General features: G+C 51.5%; 1 protein-coding gene across 3 annotated transcripts in view; it reads right to left on the bottom strand.

The window, feature by feature from the left end:
• Window positions 1-18659, bottom strand: part of TJAP1 (tight junction associated protein 1) — a 32834-nt gene extending 14175 nt beyond the window's left edge. The window contains exons 1-2 of one of the 3 annotated variants that reach the window (XM_038761325.1): window positions 18537-18659; window positions 4744-4864 (exon numbers count right to left, since the gene is read on the bottom strand). The gene's annotated coding sequence lies outside the window, so the exon portion shown is untranslated. Of the gene's footprint in view, window positions 1-4743; window positions 4865-13425; window positions 13631-18536 lie in introns of those variants that run through there. The other 2 variants (XM_038761327.1, XM_038761328.1) reach the window with 2 other exon arrangements.
• Between the last annotated feature and the right edge of the window lie 1562 nt (window positions 18660-20221).

Genomic DNA, 20221 nt, shown 5'->3' with positions numbered 1-20221 from the left:
GTTCACAACGGCGCCCGCTCCCAATGACCTGTGACAGTCACGCTGCCCCCCCATTCCCTCCCTGCCAGGGACTGGCCTCGGCTTGCCTCCTCCGCGCCATCAAAAAGCCTCCATCCCATCCTGCCTTCCTCCACCCCGGAGGCAAACAGAAGAGCACCCGCGGACCGAGACCCCCAGCACACAAAACCTCGGGAAGGCGGCTGACTGTTGTAGCGGTCGCTGCGGCGACAGAAGGGCCTTGGGCTCTGAAATCCTTACCCCCTAGCCACAGCACCCTGCTGATTTTCGTTTTTATTTTGTGTACCCGCGTTTGTATTTTAAGCTGTTTTAGTTTTACTAGTTCGTTGCTTCTGAATGTCTCCACCCGCCTCTCCCCCACTCGTATTTTTTAGCTCCTGAGGGACAGGGGCCATGTCTAATTCCCGCCTGGGCTCTGCACCCGTTAAGTGCTTAATAAATACTAATCCTACTTCTATTATGAGGTGACCAGGACCCCGACACCGGTCAGTACTGTTACATATTTTAGCCCCTGGTCTCTTCATTGAAAACCAGGCAGTGGGACTCCCCAAAGTCCCACTTTCTCAACTTGGGGGCTGACGGGGGGGGGCTAAAAGCCCTGGGGTAGGGCCGGAGCTGTGGACTGTTACAGTCCACGGTGACAGTGGTAGTGTGACACAGAGAATGGGGGCAATGGGAGAGAAGCAACAGTGGTCTCTGCTGTTAGCCTCCCTGCTAAATAGACATCCCCTGGACGGATGGCAGTCTGCCCGCCTCGTCCCCCACCCCCTGACCACTGACCCTACCCCTGGAAACCCAGCTCCATGACCCACTTTGAGTTCCATCAGGGGCCACACCAGCTTTCAGTAGTTGGCTGGCTCTTCGAGGGGCACAGAGGGTTGGGGGAAATCCGTGGGCCAGCCATCTAGCTGGTCTATATACCCTGCCTCCCCCCACCCTTTTTTTATGGTATTTGTTAAGCGCTTACTGTGTGCCAGGCACTCTACTAAGCACTGCACTACAAACAAGCTGATCAGTTCACATCCCACATGGGGCTCACAGCCTTAATCCCTATTTCACAGATGAGGGAACTGAGGCACAGAGTCGTGAAGTGACCTGCCCAAGGTCACACAGCAGGCTGATGGGGGAGCCAGGATTAGAACCCAGGTCCTTCCGACTCGTAGGCCTGTGCTCCATCTACTAGGCTTCACAGCTTCTCCCCTTTCACCCCTCCCCGCCCCAACTCCTCCTCTGGGATACCCCTGATGGGGAAAAGGCCCAGAGGCTCTCATCGTACCACACAAGCTGCAGAGTTGAGAATAAGGGCTCACCAGCCCGCCCTGCCCCTCGTTAGGAAACGGGGGCAAAATGGGATCTCCCTCCCTGTTCACTGTGAACCCGGATCTGGGGACTGTGGCTGGATCTGACTATCCTCTATCTACCTGGACGTGTAAAAGGAACGAACACACCCCACAATTATTAGCATCATGATGGAGTCCATTCATCAGGGGAAGGCAGCCTTCCCTTCCCCTGCCCAGGGGCCTCAGCCTACCCCCAGCCAGACAGAGCGGCACACAGACCCCGGAAGGGCAGAGGCAAGAGTTTATTTGGGGCTGAGAGTGGTGCACCCCCGCCAGGGCCTCGCCAAAGGACAACTTCTTCCCCTAATTTGGCGATTGGCCACTGTCCTCAGCCCCAACCCCTGCGGTCAGCGGTCACGATCAGATCTCATCGGGGCCTGGAGCCCAGAGCCCCTCTGGAGTGCCTCCCGACCTTCCTCCCTCCCTCCCTCCTTCCGTCCGTCCTTCCCCTCCACCCCCGCCGGCCTTGGGGCAGCGGCGGTGAGGGGCCCGTCTCGGCCTGCAGCTGTTCCTGGGACAGGTGAGCAAGCCCTCAGCAATGCCGGGCGCGTGGCGGGCGGGTGGCCGGCTGTACGCGGGGGAGGCGGGGCCCGGCCCGACGCTCAGCCTTGGGTTCGGGGCGTCCGTCGGGACCTGGGCGCTGGGGAAGAGAGGCAGGACAGATGGTCCCGCCCTAATGGACCCCGGCCTGGCCACCAACACCAACTTCTCCCTCACCTGGGTCCGCCAGGTGCCACACTGCGGGAAGCTGAAAGGGTCCCCTCCAACGGCCAGAGATCAGCCCCTCCTCCCGTCCCCAGGGCAAGGGCCAGAAATCCAAAATCCCTTCAGCAAGGCGCAAGGAAAGGCAGGACGTCCAGGGGCCTCAAACCCCCAAGGCCTAGTTGACTGTGCTTCACGCTGTGGCGGTATTTGAGCCTCCCTCCCAGGGCCTGCCACCTCTCCGGGCTCAGGGCCAGAAGCTCCAAACTTGAGGCCCCGAGACATCGCTCCTTCAAGCAGCACCAGGGCAGAGCTGAGGGATCACTGTCGCTGGCCAGAGGCCGGGGAGCAGGAGGGGTCTGAGAACAGAGGCCTGAAAAATAAACCAGGGCACATGTGGTGGACTAGGGTGGGCTGCTGGGGCCGGAAAGGGCCGGGATCAATTGTTGCCATTTTTTTATGGCATTTGCTAAGTGCTTACTATGTGCCAGGCACCATACTGAGCACCGGGGCAGATCCAAGGTTATCAGGTTGGACACAGTCACAGTCCTAACCCCCATTTTACAGACGTGTGAACTGAGGCGCCGAGAAGTGAAGTGACTTGCCCAAGGTCACACAGCAGACAAGTGGTGGAGCCGGGATTAGATCCCCGGTCCTTCTGACTTCCATGCTCTATCCACTAAGCCACACTGTTTCTCTGCCACTGCCATTGAAAAACACGATCTTCAGGAACAGACCAAACGGCTTCTGTCATCATCACCATCCTCTCATCGGCAGAAACCGAGTTCCCTCTCCAGGGGGACTGCCTCTAGGCCAGAGGCTCCTAAACTCCAATGGACACAACTCATCCCCTTCCCTGCCCCGATAGGACCGTCCCTCTGGAGCAGGGGGAGGAAGCCGGGCTCTCAGCTCGTGGTAGGGTCACCAACGCCCCCCTCTCCTACCTCACACCTCCTTGAGTTGGTCTCTGGGAATTATCCAAGCTGGAGCTGTAACCGTGCCCGAACGGATCACACGCAGGCTCCTGAGCGGACAATGCTGAGACCCAGTGTGTGTCCCATGGAGCCCGAGGCCTCTCCGCAAGCGGAAGCCCTGTGGTCTACGGAGTGGCCGGATGCCCCATTCCCTCAAGCGCTTCCTACGGCGCCTGACATTCAGACACCACGGACTCCCCTCTGAAACTGGGAGCTCTGAGGTCCACAGAGCCCGCCACAGGCCGCCCTGCTGGGTCACCCAGGCCCAAGGCCCACCCTGGGGAGGCGGTGACCGTCCGTGATCGAGGGCTACTGACTGAAGACCACCCCCTTCTCACATACACGTCCAGCGAGGCTGCTTGACTTAAGGATGTTGACCGCAGAAACGGGCAATTTCAGTCCCTCTTCCTCCACTGTGAGACTCTTAGTCGGGCAGAGTGGAAATAGCCTGTACCTATCTCAGAGTTTATACCCACGCTAAAAAAAACTGGGGGTCAAGAACCTCTCTCGGACACACAGGCATGCCAGGACCAACCCGTGACCCATGTATGAGAGCCAGGCCTGGGCCCCGGGCTCATCAGGCCCTCCCCCAGCTTCCCGGGCTCGCAAGGCCGTGGGGCCCCGCTAAAGGGGACGGGCTGCCTGCCGGTTTCTCCCCGGACCGAGCCCAGTCCACCCGGGCCGTCCTCCCAGACCTCCCGAGGTGCTCAGAGTCGCCACGAGATACAGGCCCCCTCCTTGGTCCCCCCTGCCAAGGAGAGAGCTGGTTACCCTAGAGCCTCAACTCCTGCTCCCCCGCTTCGGGCCCCCTCGCCCGGCTAAATCGGGGCAGGGAAGAGGGAGGTGTCGAGGAGACGGCCCCGGTGGGCCCAGGCCGGGGCTCCGCTTACCTACCAGCGCCAGCCGGCCGCCTTCCTGCCCGCCCGCCGACCGGCCGGGGAATCTGAGCAGGCTCAGCCAGAAGTCCCCGTCCCCTCTTTCGGCCCAGGGACAGCTGAAGCTCCTAAACCAGCTCTGGCCTCCCTTGGGGGGTAAAGTTCACCACAACCTCCGGGTGCGGAAGGATCAAACTCCACCCGTCTTCCTGGAGTCCCCTTGGCAGAGAGAAGGTGCCGCTCAGGCTCAGTTTCCCCCCAGAGCCCCCAGCTCCCAGACAGAGGAACCCTCGAGGGCTCATATTCAGCTCCTTAGAGAAAGGCCTGGGAGACTTACTGTGGTCACTTAGAAAATGGTGGAGAAAATATGGCTGTTTTTGTTGGGTTTTTACGCACTTACTTAAAAAAGTAAGTAAGCCCCTGTCCGCCGGGGTGGACAGGAGATTATCGGGAGATAATTAGGAGTGGGAAATCCATTTTCCCTTCTTGGCCCAGAGCATCTCAGGGCCACGGTGGAGTTTGGGGATTGCTCGGCTCATCCCTCGTTGAGGTGGTCTGTGGGGCTGAGTGGGGAGCCAGAGGCAGGGAGGTGTCCAGCGTAAGGGTGCCGGGGGGGGGCTGGGGAAGGGGAGGAGTGAAAGGGTGGGCACCCGGCCCCCACCTGCAGCCAGGGCCACATTTCTCAACTGGGGGTGTGGGAAGAGCGCCATGCAACAGAGGGACTCCTGGATCAGGGGCCGGCAGCAAGGGGGCAAGCAGACGCGGGGGGGCTCTCGGGAAGGTGACGGAGGGAGGGTGTGTTACGGGATCGGCGAGGTGGGGGTCTAGACTCACGAGGTTAGTGTCGTCTCCCAAGCCAGCCAGTTCTTGGTGTTAGCAGCAAGCTCATGGCAGACACCTTCCCGGTTCTCCATACAAACAGACAGCTGGATTTACGAGCAGCCAAACTCGGGAGCTGCAAAGAGAGAAGGATGCCAAGCTAAGGGCCGCCCCAGCCCCTTTTCCCGGGCTCCACGATCGAGAAGGAGGGCTTACTACACACTCTCCTCCCGGCCTCGCCCTGCCACCCAGGAACAGCAGGAAAGGAAAAGCAGAGGTGCCCAGGAGGCAAGCCCTGAAACGGTGGGCAGGGAATTCTGCTAGGGGAATCCGGAAACCAGGCACTGTTGGGAGTTGGGTGGAGGGGTGGGCGCAGCCGGATGATAACCTGCTCCCTTCCAGACGGTTGGGCTGTTCTTTCCGGCCTGCCTGGAGCTACCACCGAAACGCTCAGCGTCTCCGTGTGTGCCAGCTGCAAGGGTAGGCCATGCCCTCTCGCCCACCCCTCCCCCATGGCATTGATGGGGAGAGCCGGAGACGGCTCCGGCCTGCGTTGTCTGAGGCTGGAGCAAAGGCGTCAGAAAGTCAGTACAATGGGCGGGTATCGGAGCAAAGGGCAGCCTTTTTTTAATGGCATTCGTTAAGTGCAGACTAATAATCATAATAATAATTGTGGTATTTGTTAAGTGTTTACTGGGTGCCAGGCACTGTACTAAGCGCGGGGATGGACACAACTAAATTGGGTTGGACACACCCTCTGCCCCGCTTGGGGCTCACAGTCTCAATCCCCATTTCATAGATGAGGAAACTGAGGCACAGAGAAGCAAAACTGAGGCACAGAGAAGCAGAGACTTACCCAAGGTCACACAACAGACGAGTGGCAGAGCCAGGATTAGAACCCATGACCTTTCAGTTCCCAGGCCAGTATTCTAACCACTACATTATGCTGCTTCTCTTCTATGTGCCAGGCGTAGATAGAAGGTAATCAGGTTGGCCACGGTCCATAACCCACATGGAGGTCATAGTCTTAATCCCCGTTTTACAGATGAGGCCCAGAGAAGTGAAGTGACTTGCCCAAGGCCACGGAGCAGACATGGTGGAGCTGAGAACCCAGGCCCTTCTGCTTCCAAGGCCTCCTCCGGGGAGCCTGGAGACAAAGGAGGTGGGCTTTGATGCCTTAATTTCAGGTTGCAGGGAGAGGAGGCTAGTGGCAGAACCAGGCCCGAGAGGGGAAATCTTCCCACGGGCCCCAAGGCGAGCGGCCCAGGATCTTCTCTGCAACCCCATTCCCCATAAGGCCAACTGGGGAGAGTGTGGGGGACGCCGCCACTGTCCTGAGGTTAGCAGTGCCTCAGGATGGAAGGAGGGAGCGGATCGCGTTGAGGGATGGGGAGATGGGGGAGGGTTCGACTCGGCAGACTTCAGAAGGGCAGGGGTGCCCACCGGCTGGGAAACACTCTCAACTCTTCAGGTTGTGGCGCTCCGCCCTGGCCAGAAAACCAACTGGGAATCGTGTGATCGTTTGGCAGCTCTCCCGCTAGACTGAAGGCTCCCTGAGGGAGGGGATAAGGTCTACTAACTCTTGCACGCTCCCAAGAGCTGAGTACAGTGCCCTGCACAGAGTAGGTCTTCGATCAGTACCACCGACGGATGGATGACTGAATGGAAGGATGGATTGAGGGGGGCCAGGGGATAGATTACTGCAGGCCTACGGGGGCACGCCCAGGAGGCCAGAAATATTCAAAACTGTTCCCTGGACAAGGTCGAGAAGAGGGACTGGTCAGACAGGATGGGGAGGAGGAGATCCTGATGGACATCTGCCCTCGTTTTAAGTCCTTAAGCGCTGGGCTTCTATCAAGGTTGGGGAAGGCCTATCTTGGAGAACCAATGTGGCCTAGTGAATAAAGCGCAGGCTGGGAGTCAGAAGAACTGGGAACAAATCCCAATTCTGCCTCTTGTCTGCTGGGTGACCTTGGACAAGTCATTTCACTTCTCCGTGCCTCAGTTCTGTCATCCGTAAAATGGGGGATTAAGCCTGTAAGCCCCATGACGGACAGGCAAATGTGTCCGACCCAATTTGCTTGCATCTATCCCTGGGAGTAATACGGTACGTCGCACATAATAAGTGCTTAACAAATATCTCAACTGCTTAACTGTTGTTGTTGCTGTATTATTATTATGCTGCTCTTATTAAGCTCTTATTATTATGATGCTGCTCTGAATTTATTACTCCATTTACTTATTTTACTTGTACATATTTATTCTATTTATTTTATTTTGTTAATATGTTTTGTTTTGTTGTCTGTCTCCCCCTTCTAGACTGTGAGCCCGCTGTTGAGTAGGGACCGTCTCTATATGTTGCCAACTTGGACTTCCCAAGCGCTTAGTCCAATGCTCTGCACACAGTAAGCGCTCAATAAATACGATTGAATGAATGAATGAATGCCGCTGCTCCCGGCTGCCGAACAAGCTAATCAAGGCCAACAGAGGATCCCACGGCTCAGAACTGCCAGCTCCGTCCCATTTGCCACGAGGACAATGTCCCGATTGTGAGCAACTCCTATCGCTGGCCTGGAAATCGGTTACAAACGCAGAGGACTCTCGGGACGAGGCCACATTTCCCCTAACACTCCGGCCGGGGCCGGCCGCGCTTCCCGCAGAAGCCCCCAGCTCTGAAAGGAGGTTCTAGGAGCGGGAGGGAGGGAGGGGAACGGCGACAATGGCCAAGGGGCAGGAGCCGAGAGATGTCCGGGCAATGGGGAGAAGAGGAGGAACCTAGGGATGTTGGGGGAGAAAATCACTCAATCAATAGGCTTTATTAATCAATCAATTGTATTTATTGAGCGCATACTGTGTGCAGAGCACTGTACTAAGCGCTTGGGAAGTACAAGTTGGCAACATACAGAGACAGTCCCTACCCAACAGTGGGCTCACAGTCTAGAAGACTGTGATTAAGTGATTACTATGTGCAGAGGACCTTACTAAGAGCTTGGGAGAGTACGATATAACGTACTCTTGTAGAGCATATATATAGTCTATAATGTAGAGAAGCAGCGTGGCTCAGTGGAAAGAGAACGGGCTTGGGAGTCAGAGGTCATGGGTTTTAATCCCGGCTCCGAAACTTAACGGCTGTGTGACTTTGGGCAAGTCACTTCTTAACTTCTCTGTGCTTCAATTCCCTGTAAAATGGGGATTAAGACTGTGAGCCCCACGTGGGACAACCTGATTACCTTGTATCCCCCCCACCAGAGCTTTGAACATAATAGCGCTTAACAAATACCATCATCATTATTATTATTAACGGCATTAGTTGACACATCCCCTGCCCATAACAAGCTTACAGTCTAGAGGTGGAAGAGACCCCGGTCACTAGCCCAGAAGAAGGCTGATGAGTTGAGCCACTGGCCACCAAATGGGCACCTCTGTGAGGGGGCTGCACTGTGATTTCTGAGAGGCCCACGTGGGCAGAACCTCAGTTCGCCCGCTGTGCCTGGGCATCACCTTCCCACATAAGGCAAGAGAGCCTCAAAGAGCCCCCAGGGCAGGGAGCGGGGCACCCCAAAAAAGGAAAAGGGAAGGGAACCCGGTTCTTGGGTTAGGTCGAACGGCCTCCCGGCCCAAAGCCCAGGACAGGCAGCGAGCGGTGTGTACGGGAGCCCCAGAAAGAGAGTTAAAGTTGGACTATGACTCAGAAGGAGGGAGTGGGGGAGGGCCCGCCCCAGACCTGGGCTAGAGGAATGCCAGTGTACCAAATCCCGGCCGCTCCTCTGGGTGTGGTGCCACACGCCTCTCCCGTGCCCTGTGCACGCGTGAGAGCCCCGAGGGTGCACGGGAGGGAAGGCACGGGGATGCAGGACGGAGAAATTCACCCGAGGGCCCCGCTGCCAACCCGGGCGACCGAACCGGCCTCGGGCGCTCCGTGGAAGCTGGCTACCACCCCGCGGTGGGGCTGGCGAACCACGCTGACGAGCCACGCCGCCCCAGCCCGGGATGCTATGCCCGCTCTGCCGCCCAAAATAAAAGCTTTAAGGGCTGAGCGGGCCCGTGGAGTCATTTCCCATGCTGTGGGAAGCAGCACGGCGTAATGGAGGGAGCACTGGCCCTGGAGACAGAAGGTCATGGGTTTGCCACGTATCTGCTGTGTGACCTTGGGCAAGTCTTCTAGACTGTGAGCCCACGGCTGGGTAGGGACCATCTCTATATGTTGCCAACTTGTACTTCCCAAGCGCTTAGTACCATGCTCTGCATACAGTAAGCGCTCAGTAAATACAATCGAATACGAATACGAATTCCTCACTTCTCTGGGCCTCAGTTACCTCATCCGTAAAAAATGGGGATTAAACACGTGAACCCAATGCGAGACAGAGACTAAGTCCGACGTGATTAACCTGTATCTACCCCAGCACTTAGAACAGTGCTTGGCGCATAGTAAGAGCTTAACGAGTACCATAATTATTACCGTTATTATTATTCCCGTCGGCCCTGACGCTTTCTTAACGAGGAAGGATTTCGTCTTAGATGACCAGATCCGGGGCAAAAGTGCTTCGGTCCCAAGTTTCACGGAGGTGAAGCTTGAGGCTGCAGACGGTGCCCGGGAAGTCCCGCCGAGGGGCTGGGACAGGGGTGCAGCGCTGGCCAGCCGGCGACTGGGGAGAAGGTCCCTCTCTGGCCTTCTTTGGCCCAGCCCACTCAGATGAGGCCCCAGGACCCCCATCTGACCCGGCTCAGCGGAGGTAAACGGTGAAGGCGGGCATCAGTGTCCCTCAGAGCCCCGTCCGCCAGGCCCACTGGGGAGACTGAGGCCTGAGAGGTTAAGTGAGTTGTCCAAGGTCACACAGCAGTTCAGGGGCAGTGCTGGAATTAAAACCTGGGCCTCTGACTCATGTCCTTTCCACTGAGCCACACGACCTGCAGGATCCAACGTCCGGCCCAGCATATGACCTCTTTGGCGAGGTCATGGTCCCTCACTCCGTCACACCTAAATACCAAGTTTTCCCCCTCCCCTCCACCAGCCATCCCTTCCCAATCAGGTACCACGTACGGGTAACGATGGATGAGAGAAATCACAGCAAGATCGCCGGGTGGGCTACGATCCTGAAGCCTGGGTCACCTGCTTCCCCATTCAAATCGCTACGCCCGGCTTCTTATTAGTAAGAGTTAACGGCTCTGCATTCCAGGCTTCTCTTCTCTGTCTGTCGTGGCTCTGGCCCTGCTGTTTTCCCGGCCAATCCCGAAGAGAGATCTGTCCAAGAAAACCACTTCTCCTGGCTCTCCCAGGGGAAAAAATGTGGCGGCCCGCTGGATGCCAAGCCTCTGGACTTGGATTTTTGCTGCCGGATCTAACGGCAGGGGACGTGTGGGAAGGTAGGGTTGCCCCACTGGTCCTGCCACTTGGGATTTGATGGCCACAGGAGGAGGGAAGAGTGGTTTATGAAAATGACTTGGGAACGGTCCTGCAGCCCCAATGGCATAAACTCTGCTATTCCATTCTACCGCAACTCCAAACCTCATTTGAGGAGGGGGCAACAGTGAAATCTGCTGCCCTGGGCTTGGGCCTAGTCCGCCTGTGCAGAAATATATTAACAGAGAAGCAGTGTGGCCTTGTGGATACAGCAAGGGCCTGGGAATCAGAGGGACCTGGGTTCTAAACCCGGCTCTGCCACACACCTGCTGTGTGACCTCAGGCAAGTCACTTCACTTCTCCGTGCCTTTACCGCATCTGAAGAATGGGAACTAGGTCTCTGAGTCCCATGTGGGACTGTGTGCAACCTGATTAGCTGTATCAACACCAGCGCTTAGTACAGTGCTTGGCACATTGTACACACTTAACAAATGCCATTAAAATAAAAAATGGTAGGAGTGCTCACTCTCTGCTCCTGCCCCGACCCCAGGGCACATCCTGAATCAGAGCTGCCTACAAGGGATGATGAGAGAGGGCTGGAAGGGAGGCCATGTCTCACTTGCAACTGATTTTCTTCCCTTCCCTTCCTGGAAAGTGGCACTCCAGCTTTGCTTCCCAGATTTAGCAGTCAGTCAGTCGTATTCATTGAGCACTTACTACGTGCAGAATATGATATAAAAATATAACAGACATATTCCCTGCCTACAACAAGCTTACGGTCTAGAGATGCGCTTACAGTCTACAGGCTCAATTTTGAAGTTTGTCTGGTCTAATCGGACCATGAGTGGGTGGTTCCAGAGAGGGAAAAGAACCCCACCTCACAAAGTCCCCTTAGCTCTGTCAGCAGGATCCCAGAAGATAACATTCAGTCAACCGCTCCATCTGCCTGACTGGGCAGGAAATAATAATAATGATGGCATTTATTAAGCACTTACTATGTGCAAAGCACTGTCCTAAGCACCGGGCACTGTTCTAAGCGCTGGAAAGTCACGGCACCTTCGGTTCCATAGCGGGCCAGGATAAGGTCAGGATCGTTTCAACCCCCAAATACCCCAAATTGACTTGCATCGTCGGGTTTGAGCATCTAGCCCTCCAAAACTCTCCGGGACCTTCTTATCAGTAATGCCTACGGCCGAATCCTTAAGTCCAGCCGATCTGGAATTCTGGCCCTCAGCCCCGTCGGGTGTGGGTCCAATTGAGCAGGATGAACTGTCCAAAAGGCTTTTTGGCAACTTTGAACTGGGTCAACAACTCAATTCAGGAACTCCTCAATGCCCGTGAAACACAGAGCCCAGGACAACTGAGTGCTGGCAGGAGGAAGCCCGCTTGTGAGGGGGTTGATGGGGGAGTGAGTTGCCAACAATCAATCAATCAATCAATCAATCACTGCCATCCTCTCTGACTCTCATTCTCCTTTCACTCAGCATGGCTTCAGCTACCGTCTATGTGGCTGCCTCCCAAATGTCCAGCCCTGGCCTCTCCGCCACAGTCCACTCGAGAATCTCGGTTTGGCTGCCTCCCTATCCCCAGGCAACCCAAACTCAACACACCCAAAACTGTCCTTCTGGTGTTCCCTACTAAACCCTCTCCTTTTCCCCACTTTCCCACCCCGGCTGACGCCACCACCCTCCCTGTAACCGAAGCCGGCGACCTCGCTGTCATCCGCAAGCTTGGCCTTGTGGGAAAAGCACGAGCTTTGGAGTCGGAGGATCTGGAGTCGGAGGATCTGGGTTCTAATCCCAGCTCCCCCACTTGTCTGCTGTGTGACCTTGAGCAAGTCACTGCACTGGGCCTCGGTTATCTCATCCGTAAAAAGGGGGGTTAAGACTGTGAACCCCAAGAGGGACATGGACCGTGTCCAAACTGATTAGCTTGTGTTACCCCAGTGCTTAGTATAATCCCTGGCACACGGTAAGCACTTGACAAATATCATTAAAGTAACAACAGTAAAAAAAAACCCAACTCTTTACTGCCATTCAGTTCTTCTATTCAATCATTGCTAAATCCAGCCACTTCCTCCCCCAACACATTTCACAGATCCACCCCTTTCTCTCCACCCAAAACTGGCATGAGGTGATTCCAGCACTCCTCACATCCCAGTTTCACGGTGTGTCGGCCTCCTCGCCGATCTCCCTGCCGCCAGCCTCTCCCCTCTACCCGGCTGCCCAGATCATCTCTCTGGAACATCGCCCTCGGCACACATCCCCTCTCCTGCAAAACCTTCATCCAACAAAAACTCCTTCCCATCAGCTTCAGGACACCCCACCAGGGTTCTCCCCATTTTACCCATCACCGTTCACTCCTTGCTCCTCCCCACCCCACCACTGGGCCCAACTCCTTCCTCGTTCGCCTCCAATTTCTTGCTCACTCCATCCTCCCGTCCTGGAATTGCGTTTCCTGCCAAAATCCACCAGACCACAGATCTCCCCACCTTCAAAGCCCTCCTCCAGTTCCACCTCCCCAAATAAGCCTTCCCCAACTTCCAACCCATCGGCTCGTATGAACCCAAAGGCTGCCTCTATATCTGTACCCATCTTCGGCCCTCATGTATCAATCAATCGTATTTATTGAGCGCTTACTGTATCTACACAGTTGACTGACCACGCCTTTCATTCCTTCTCACCCCGCTCTCTGTAAATATTTTTATGTCTGGTATCCCCTTTAAGAGGGTAAGCCCCTTGGGGGCAAGGAATATGTCTTGTGTTTCGGTTGTACCTTCCCTGGAGCTTAAATGCCATGCATCGCAATTAGTAAGTGCTCACTAAATACCATTACTACTACTGCTAGGCACCCGTGGCCCCTTGACGCCTTTGGAGGCGACAGCTGGTGAATCTTTAGAGTTTTTGGAGCTATGTTCCAAATGCCTAGTACCCCTAGATGAGTAATGGTAAGAGTAATGCTACTGATGCCGGTCTACTTGTTTTGTTGTCTGTCTCCCCCCTTCTAGCCCGTGAACCCTTTGTAGGGTAGGGATTGTCTCTGTTGCCAAGTTGTGCTCTCCAAGCGCTTAGTACAGTGCTCTGCACACAGTAAACGATACATAAATACGACTGAACGAATAATGGGCAGTGCGATTTGGGCCACTTCTGGGTTTCCACCTGTGGCTGGTTGTAAGGCGAAACACAGAGTCGCTCAAGTAGTTCTCCAGCCCTCTAGCCATCGAGCACAGAGCAAAGCAATAGGGGAAGCATAGAGAAGACCTTTCTGGTGGGTTCAGGAATGACCCTCTGATGCCTTCCCGACGGGAGCTGGAAGGCTCAGTTTTGCCTCCCGGGGATCCAGCTTTCTTATCTCACCTGCTCCTGAGTGGAAGCCTCTTCCTCTTGGACAGTTGCTCTATCTGCCTATTCCCCAGGCCTTCGGGTCCCGGGTAGTTACATGGCAGCCCTCCTGGCTCAGATCAGGTCAGTTCCTGAGAGGGACCGAGCTACCATCTCAAGGCGTCTCCCACCTCTCCGGCTTCAGCTTCCTCTTCACCAGCTTTCCGACCTCAACGCTCCGCAATGAGAGGGATGCGCGCGTCTTTCCTGGATTCCACCCACTTCCGACTCTTCCGCTCTTAAGACTGAGAGCCCCACGTGGGGCAACCTGATTACCTTGTATCTTCCCCAGTGTTTAGAACAGTGCTAGGCACATAGTAAGCGCTTAACAAATGCCACCGTTATTATTATTATTACCCCAGTTGCAATCCCCGAGTCCGTCCGCCCAGGCCTCACTCCATTCATTCACTCAGTCGTACAGTGCTCAGCGCTTAGAACAGTGCTTGGCACACAGTAAGCGCTTAACAGATGCCATCATTATTATTACCCCAGTTGCAATCCCCCTGTTTAAGCGTCCCTCCTGGCCTCACTCCATTCATTCAGTCGTACAGTGCTCGCGCTTAGAACAGTGCTCAGCGCTCAGAACAGTGCTTGGCACATAGGAAACGCTTAACAAATGCCACCATTATTATTATTATTATTATTACCCCAGTTGCAATCCTCCTGTTTAAGAACCCCTCCTGGCCTCACTCCATTCATTCACTCAGTCGTACAGTGCTCAGCGCTTAGAACAGTGCTTGCCACATAGTAAGCGCTTAACAAATGCCATCATTATTATTATTATTACCCCAGTTGCAATCCCCCTGTTTAAGAATCCCTCCTGGCCTCACTCCATTCATTCAGTCTTACAGTGCTCAGCGCTTAGAAGCAGCGTGGCTCAGTGTAAAGAGGTCGGGCTTTGGAGTCAGAGGTCATGGGTTCAAATCCCGGCTCTGCCGATTGTCAGCTGTGTGACTTTGGGCACGTCACTTGACTCCTCTGTGACTCAGTTCCCTCATCTGTAAAACGGGGATTAAGACTGTGGGCCCCACATGGGACAACCTGATCACCTTGTATCCAGTGCTTAGAACAGTGAGAAGCAGCGTGGCTTAGTGGAAAGAGCCCGGGCTTTGGAGTCAGAGGTCATGGGTTCAAATCCCGGCTCCGCCAACTGTCAGCTGTGTGACTTTGGGCAAGTCACTTCACTTCTCTGGGCCTCAGTTACCTCATCTGTAAAATGGGGGTGAAGACTGTGAGCCCCCCGTGGGACAATCTGGTCACCTTATAACCTCCCCAGTGCTTAGAACAGCGCTTTAAACATAGTAAGTGCTTAATAAATGCCATTATTATTATTATTATTATTAACAAATGCCATTATTATTATTATTATTATTATTACCCCAATTGCAATCCCCCTGTTTAAGAATCCCTCCTGGCCTCACTCCATTCATTCATTCAGTCGTACAGTGCTTGTCACATAGCATGTGCTTAACAAATGCCATCATTATTATTTAAGACTGTGAGCCCCATGTGGGACAACCTGATCACCTTGTAACCTCCCCAGCGATTAGAACAGTGCTTTGCAAATAGTAAGCACTTAATAAATGCCATTATTATTATTATTATTATTACCCCAGATGCAATCCCCCCATTTAAGAATCCCTCCTGGCCTCCCGATGTTAGTATGTTTTGGTTTTGTTCTCTGTCTCCCCCTTTTTAGACTGTGAGCCCACTGTTGGGTAGGGACCGTCTCTAGATGTTGCCAACTTGGACTTCCCAAGCGCTTAGTCCAGTGCTCTGCACACAGTAAGCGCTCAATAAATATGATTGATTGATTGATTGATACAAATCGGCGACAGAGACAGTCCCTACCCAACAACGGGCTCACAGTCTAGAAGGGGGAGACGGATGACAAAACAAGTAGACAGGTGTCAACACCATCAGAATAAGTAGGATTATAGCTACATACACATCATTAATAAAACAGAATAATAAGCACTTAGTACAGTATTCTGCACACAGTAAATACTTACTACATTTGAGTATTGCTCACCCAACACCATCATCAACATTACTATTTCTTTTAGACTATAAGCCCACTGTTGGGTAGGGACCGTCTCTAGATGTTGCCAACTTGGACTTCCCAAGCGCTTAGTCCGGTGCTCTGCACACAGTAGGCGCTCAATAAATACGACTGATGATTGATTGCTTTAGTAAGCGCTCAATAAATATGATTGATGATGATGATGATGATGCTTTGCACATAGTAAGCGCTTAATAAATACTACCATTATTATTATTATTATTATTATTACTACCGCAGATGCAATCCCCCATTGAAGACTCCCTCCAGGCCTCACTCCATTCACTCGGTCGTACAGTGCTCATTCAATTGTATATATGTATATATGTTTGTACATATTTATTACTCTATTTATTTATTTATTTAACTTGTACATAGCTATTCTATTTATTTCATTTTGTTAGTATATTTTGGTTTTGTTGTCTGTCTCCCCCTTCTAGACTGTGAGCCCACTGTTGGGTAGGGACCGTCTCTAGATGTTGCCAACTTGGACTTCCCAAGCACTTAGCCCAGTGCTCTGCACACAGTAAGCGCTCAATAAATACGATTGCTTGCTTTGCACATAGTAAGGGCTTAATAAATACTACCATTATTATTATTATTACTACCGCAGATGTAATCACCCCGTTGAAGACTCTCTCTAGGCCTCACTCCATTCACTGGGTCGTACAGTGCTCATTCAATTGCATTTATTGAGCACTCACTGTGTGCAGAGCACTGTACTAAGCGCTTGGGAAGTACAAATCGGCGACAAAGACGGTCCCTACCCAACCACGGGCTCACGGTCTAGAAGGGGGAGACGGATGACAAAACAAGTAGACAGGTGTCAACACCATCAGATTAAGTAGGATTATAGCTATATACACAGCATTAATAAAATAGAATAATAAGCACTTATTACAGTACTCTGCACACAGTAAATACTCAATACATTTGAGTATTGCTCACCCAACACCATCATCAACATTACTATTTCTTTTAGACTGTGAGCCCACTGTTGGGTAGGGACCGGCTCTAGATGTTGCCAACTTGGACTTCCCAAGTGCTTAGTCCGGTGCTCTGCACACAGCAGGCGCTCAATAAATACGATTGATGATTGATTGCTTTGCACATAGTAAGCGCTTAATAAATACTACTATTATTATTATTATTATTATTACTACCGCAGATGCAATCCCCCCGTTGAAGACTCCCTCTAGGTCTCACTCCATTCACTCGGTCGTACAGTGCTCATTCAATTGTATATATGTATATCTGTTTGTACATATTTATTACCCTATTTATTTATTTATTTTACTTGTACACATCTATTCCATTTATTTCATTTTGTTAGTATGTTTTGGTTTTGTTGTCTGTCTCCCCCTTTTTAGACTGTGAGCACACTGTTGGGTAGGGACCGTTCTCTATATGTTGCCAACTTGGACTTCCCAAGCGCTTAGTCCAGTGCTCTGCACACAGTAAGTGCTCAATAAATACGATCGATTGATTGCTTGCTTTGCACATAGTAAGCGCTTAATAAATACTACCATTATTATTATTATTACTACTGCAGATGCAATCCCCCCGTTGAAGACTCCCTCCTGGCCTCACTCCATTCACTCGGCCGTACAGTGCTCATTCAATTGTGTATATGTATATATGTACATATGCTTGTACATATTTATTACTCTAATTATTTATTTTACTTGTACATATCTATTCTATTTATTTCATTTTGTTAGTATGTTTTGGTTTTGTTCTCTGTCTTCCCCTTTTTAGACTGTGAGCCCACTGTTGGGTAGGGACCGTCTCTAGATGTTGCCAACCTGGACTTCCCAAGCGCTTAGTCCAGTGCTCTGCACACAGTAGGCGCTCAATAAATACGATTGATTGCTTTGCACATAGTAAGCGCTTAATAAATACTACCATTATTATTATTATTATTATTATTACTACTGCAGAGGTAATCCCCCCGTTGAAGACTCCCTCCAGGCCTCACTCCATTCACTGGGTCGTACAGTGCTCATTCAACTGCATTTATTGAGCACTCACTGTGTGCAGAGCACTGTACTAAGCGCTTGGGAAGTACAAATCGGCGACAGAGATGGTCCCTACCCAACAACGGGCTCACAGTCTAGAAGGGGAAGACGGATGACAAAACGAATAGACAGGTGTCAACACCATCAGATTAAGTAGGATTATAGCTATATACACACCATTAATCATCAATCGTATTTATTGAGCGCTTACTATGTGCAGAGCACTGTACTAAGCGCTTGGGAAGTACAAATTGGCAACATCTAGAGACGGTTCCTACCCACCAGTGGGCTCACAGTCTAGAAAATAATGATGGCATCTGTTAAGCGCTTACTCTGTGCAAAGCACTGTTCCAAGCGCTGGGGAGGGGAAACAAGGTAATGAGGTTGTCCCACGTGGGGCTCACACTCTTCATCCCCATTTTCCAGATGGGGCAACTGGGGCTCAGAGAAGTGAAGTGACTTGCCCAAGGTCACACAGCAGACCGGGATTCGAACCCACGACCTCTGACTCCAAAGCCCGGGCTCTTTCCACTGAGCCACGCTGCTTGACTGATTATTGATTATTATCAATACTTGATTATTACTGATTGGTTATTGAGTAAAATAGAATAATAAGCACTTAGCACGGTACTCTGCACACAGTAAATCGTCGATACATTTGAGAATTGCTCACCCAACACCATCATCAACGTTACTGTTTCTTGGGCGCTTACTGTGTGCAGGCCCCCCAACACACACACACACACACACACACACACACACACACACACACTTGAAAACTTTCTTAAAACTCTGGCCTGAGGTTGAGGGTCGTCCCCCCGACTTGGGAGGGTGTTGGCCGGTCTTTGCACCCCAACTTTTCCCTCAGGTGAAGCAGTTTGGAGGTGGCCCCTTTTGGCCCCTCAAACTTTCGGCCTGGGCGTGTCGGCCCTCTTGCCCTCAGGGCCTTCCGGTTGGCCCCCACCCCACGCCGTCCGTCCGTCTCCCCCCGGCGGGTCGGCTCCTACCCCCGTCTCCCTGTCGGTGTCTTCCCTCCTTCCCGTTCCCCCCTGTCCTCAGGGGTCTTCCGCGACGACGCCTCGTCCTCCCCGCCACAAACTTTCTGGGCCCTGACCGGTCCCCTCAGGCCGCCATCTTGCCGCGGGGAGGGTCGGGTAATCCCGCCGCGGCCGGCGGAATCCCCACGCGCGCGACGCACGTGACGTCAGCGCGTCGCACGGCGCGGCGGGGGGCGCGCCCGGCCTCCGGAAGGGGGCGCTGTCGGCGGGCGGGGCGCCCCGGGCCTGAGGCGGAGGTCGTTCGTTCGCTCGTTCGGTCGTATTGATTGAGCGCTCACGGTGTGCTGAGCACTGTAATAATAATAATTATTATTATTATATAATTATTATACATAATAATACATAATATATTATACCATATAATATATAATATATCATGTCATAATTATATATGATATTATAATATTATATCATATTGTCATATAACATAGTATGAAATGCAATAATACATGATATTATGATATTATATAATATATAATATTATAAAATTATTATGATATGATCATGTAATATGCTGTGTGTGATAATATGTTATATATTATATAATATAACAAATTATATAATATTACATAAAATAATATTATATGATATATAATGTAATGCATTATGTATGATAATATAATCTATTATATATAATATGATGTATAATATAATATAATATAAAACACAACATAATATAATGATATGATATAATATAATATAATATTGCAATATAATGTAATATATAATTAATATAATATAATATAATATAATATAATATAATATAATATAATATAATATAATAATATTATAATAATATAAGATATAATGTAGTTAATTATGTGTGATAATATATATGTCTATAATATTATGTTGTTATTATTATTATTATTAAGCGCTTACTATGTGCAAAGCGCTTGGGAAGTCCAAGTTGGCAACACACAGAGACGGTCCCTACCCAACTGTGAGCACTGTAGTAATAATAATAATAATAGCGTTTATTAAGCGCTTACTATGTGCAAAGCGCTTGGGAAGTCCAAGCTGGCAACACATAGAGACGGTCCCTACCTACTGTTGTTAATAATAATAATGATGGCATTTATTAGGCGCTTACTATGTGCAAAGCACTGCTAAGTGCTTGGGAAGTCCAAGTTGGCAACAGCGGGCTCACAGTCTATTCATTAATAATAATAATAATGATGGCATTTATTAAGCGCTTACTATGTGCAAAGCACTGCTAAGCGCTTGGGAAGTCCAAGTTGGCAACAGCGGGCTCACAGTCTATTCATTAATAATAATAATAATAATAATAATAATAATAATGATGGCATTTATTAAGCGGTTACTATGTGCAAAGCACTGCTAAGCCCTTGGGAAGTCCAAGTTGGCAACAGCAGGCTCACAGTCTATTCACTAATAATAATAATAATGATGGCATTTATTAAGCGCTTACTATGTGCAAAGCACTGCTAAGCGCTTGGGAAGTCCAAGTTGGCAACAGACAGAGATGGTCCCTACCCAACAGCGGGCTCACAGTCTATTCATTAATAATAAAAATAACGATGGCATTTATTAAGCGCTTACTATGTGCAAAGCACTGCTAAGCACTTGGGAAGTACAAGCTAGCAACAGATAGAGACAGTCCCTACCCAACA

Source organism: Tachyglossus aculeatus, chromosome 19 (genome assembly GCF_015852505.1).
Source record: "Tachyglossus aculeatus isolate mTacAcu1 chromosome 19, mTacAcu1.pri, whole genome shotgun sequence".
Lineage (NCBI taxonomy): Eukaryota > Metazoa > Chordata > Mammalia > Monotremata > Tachyglossidae > Tachyglossus > Tachyglossus aculeatus.
This window is presented reverse-complemented; position numbering and strand designations above follow the sequence as displayed.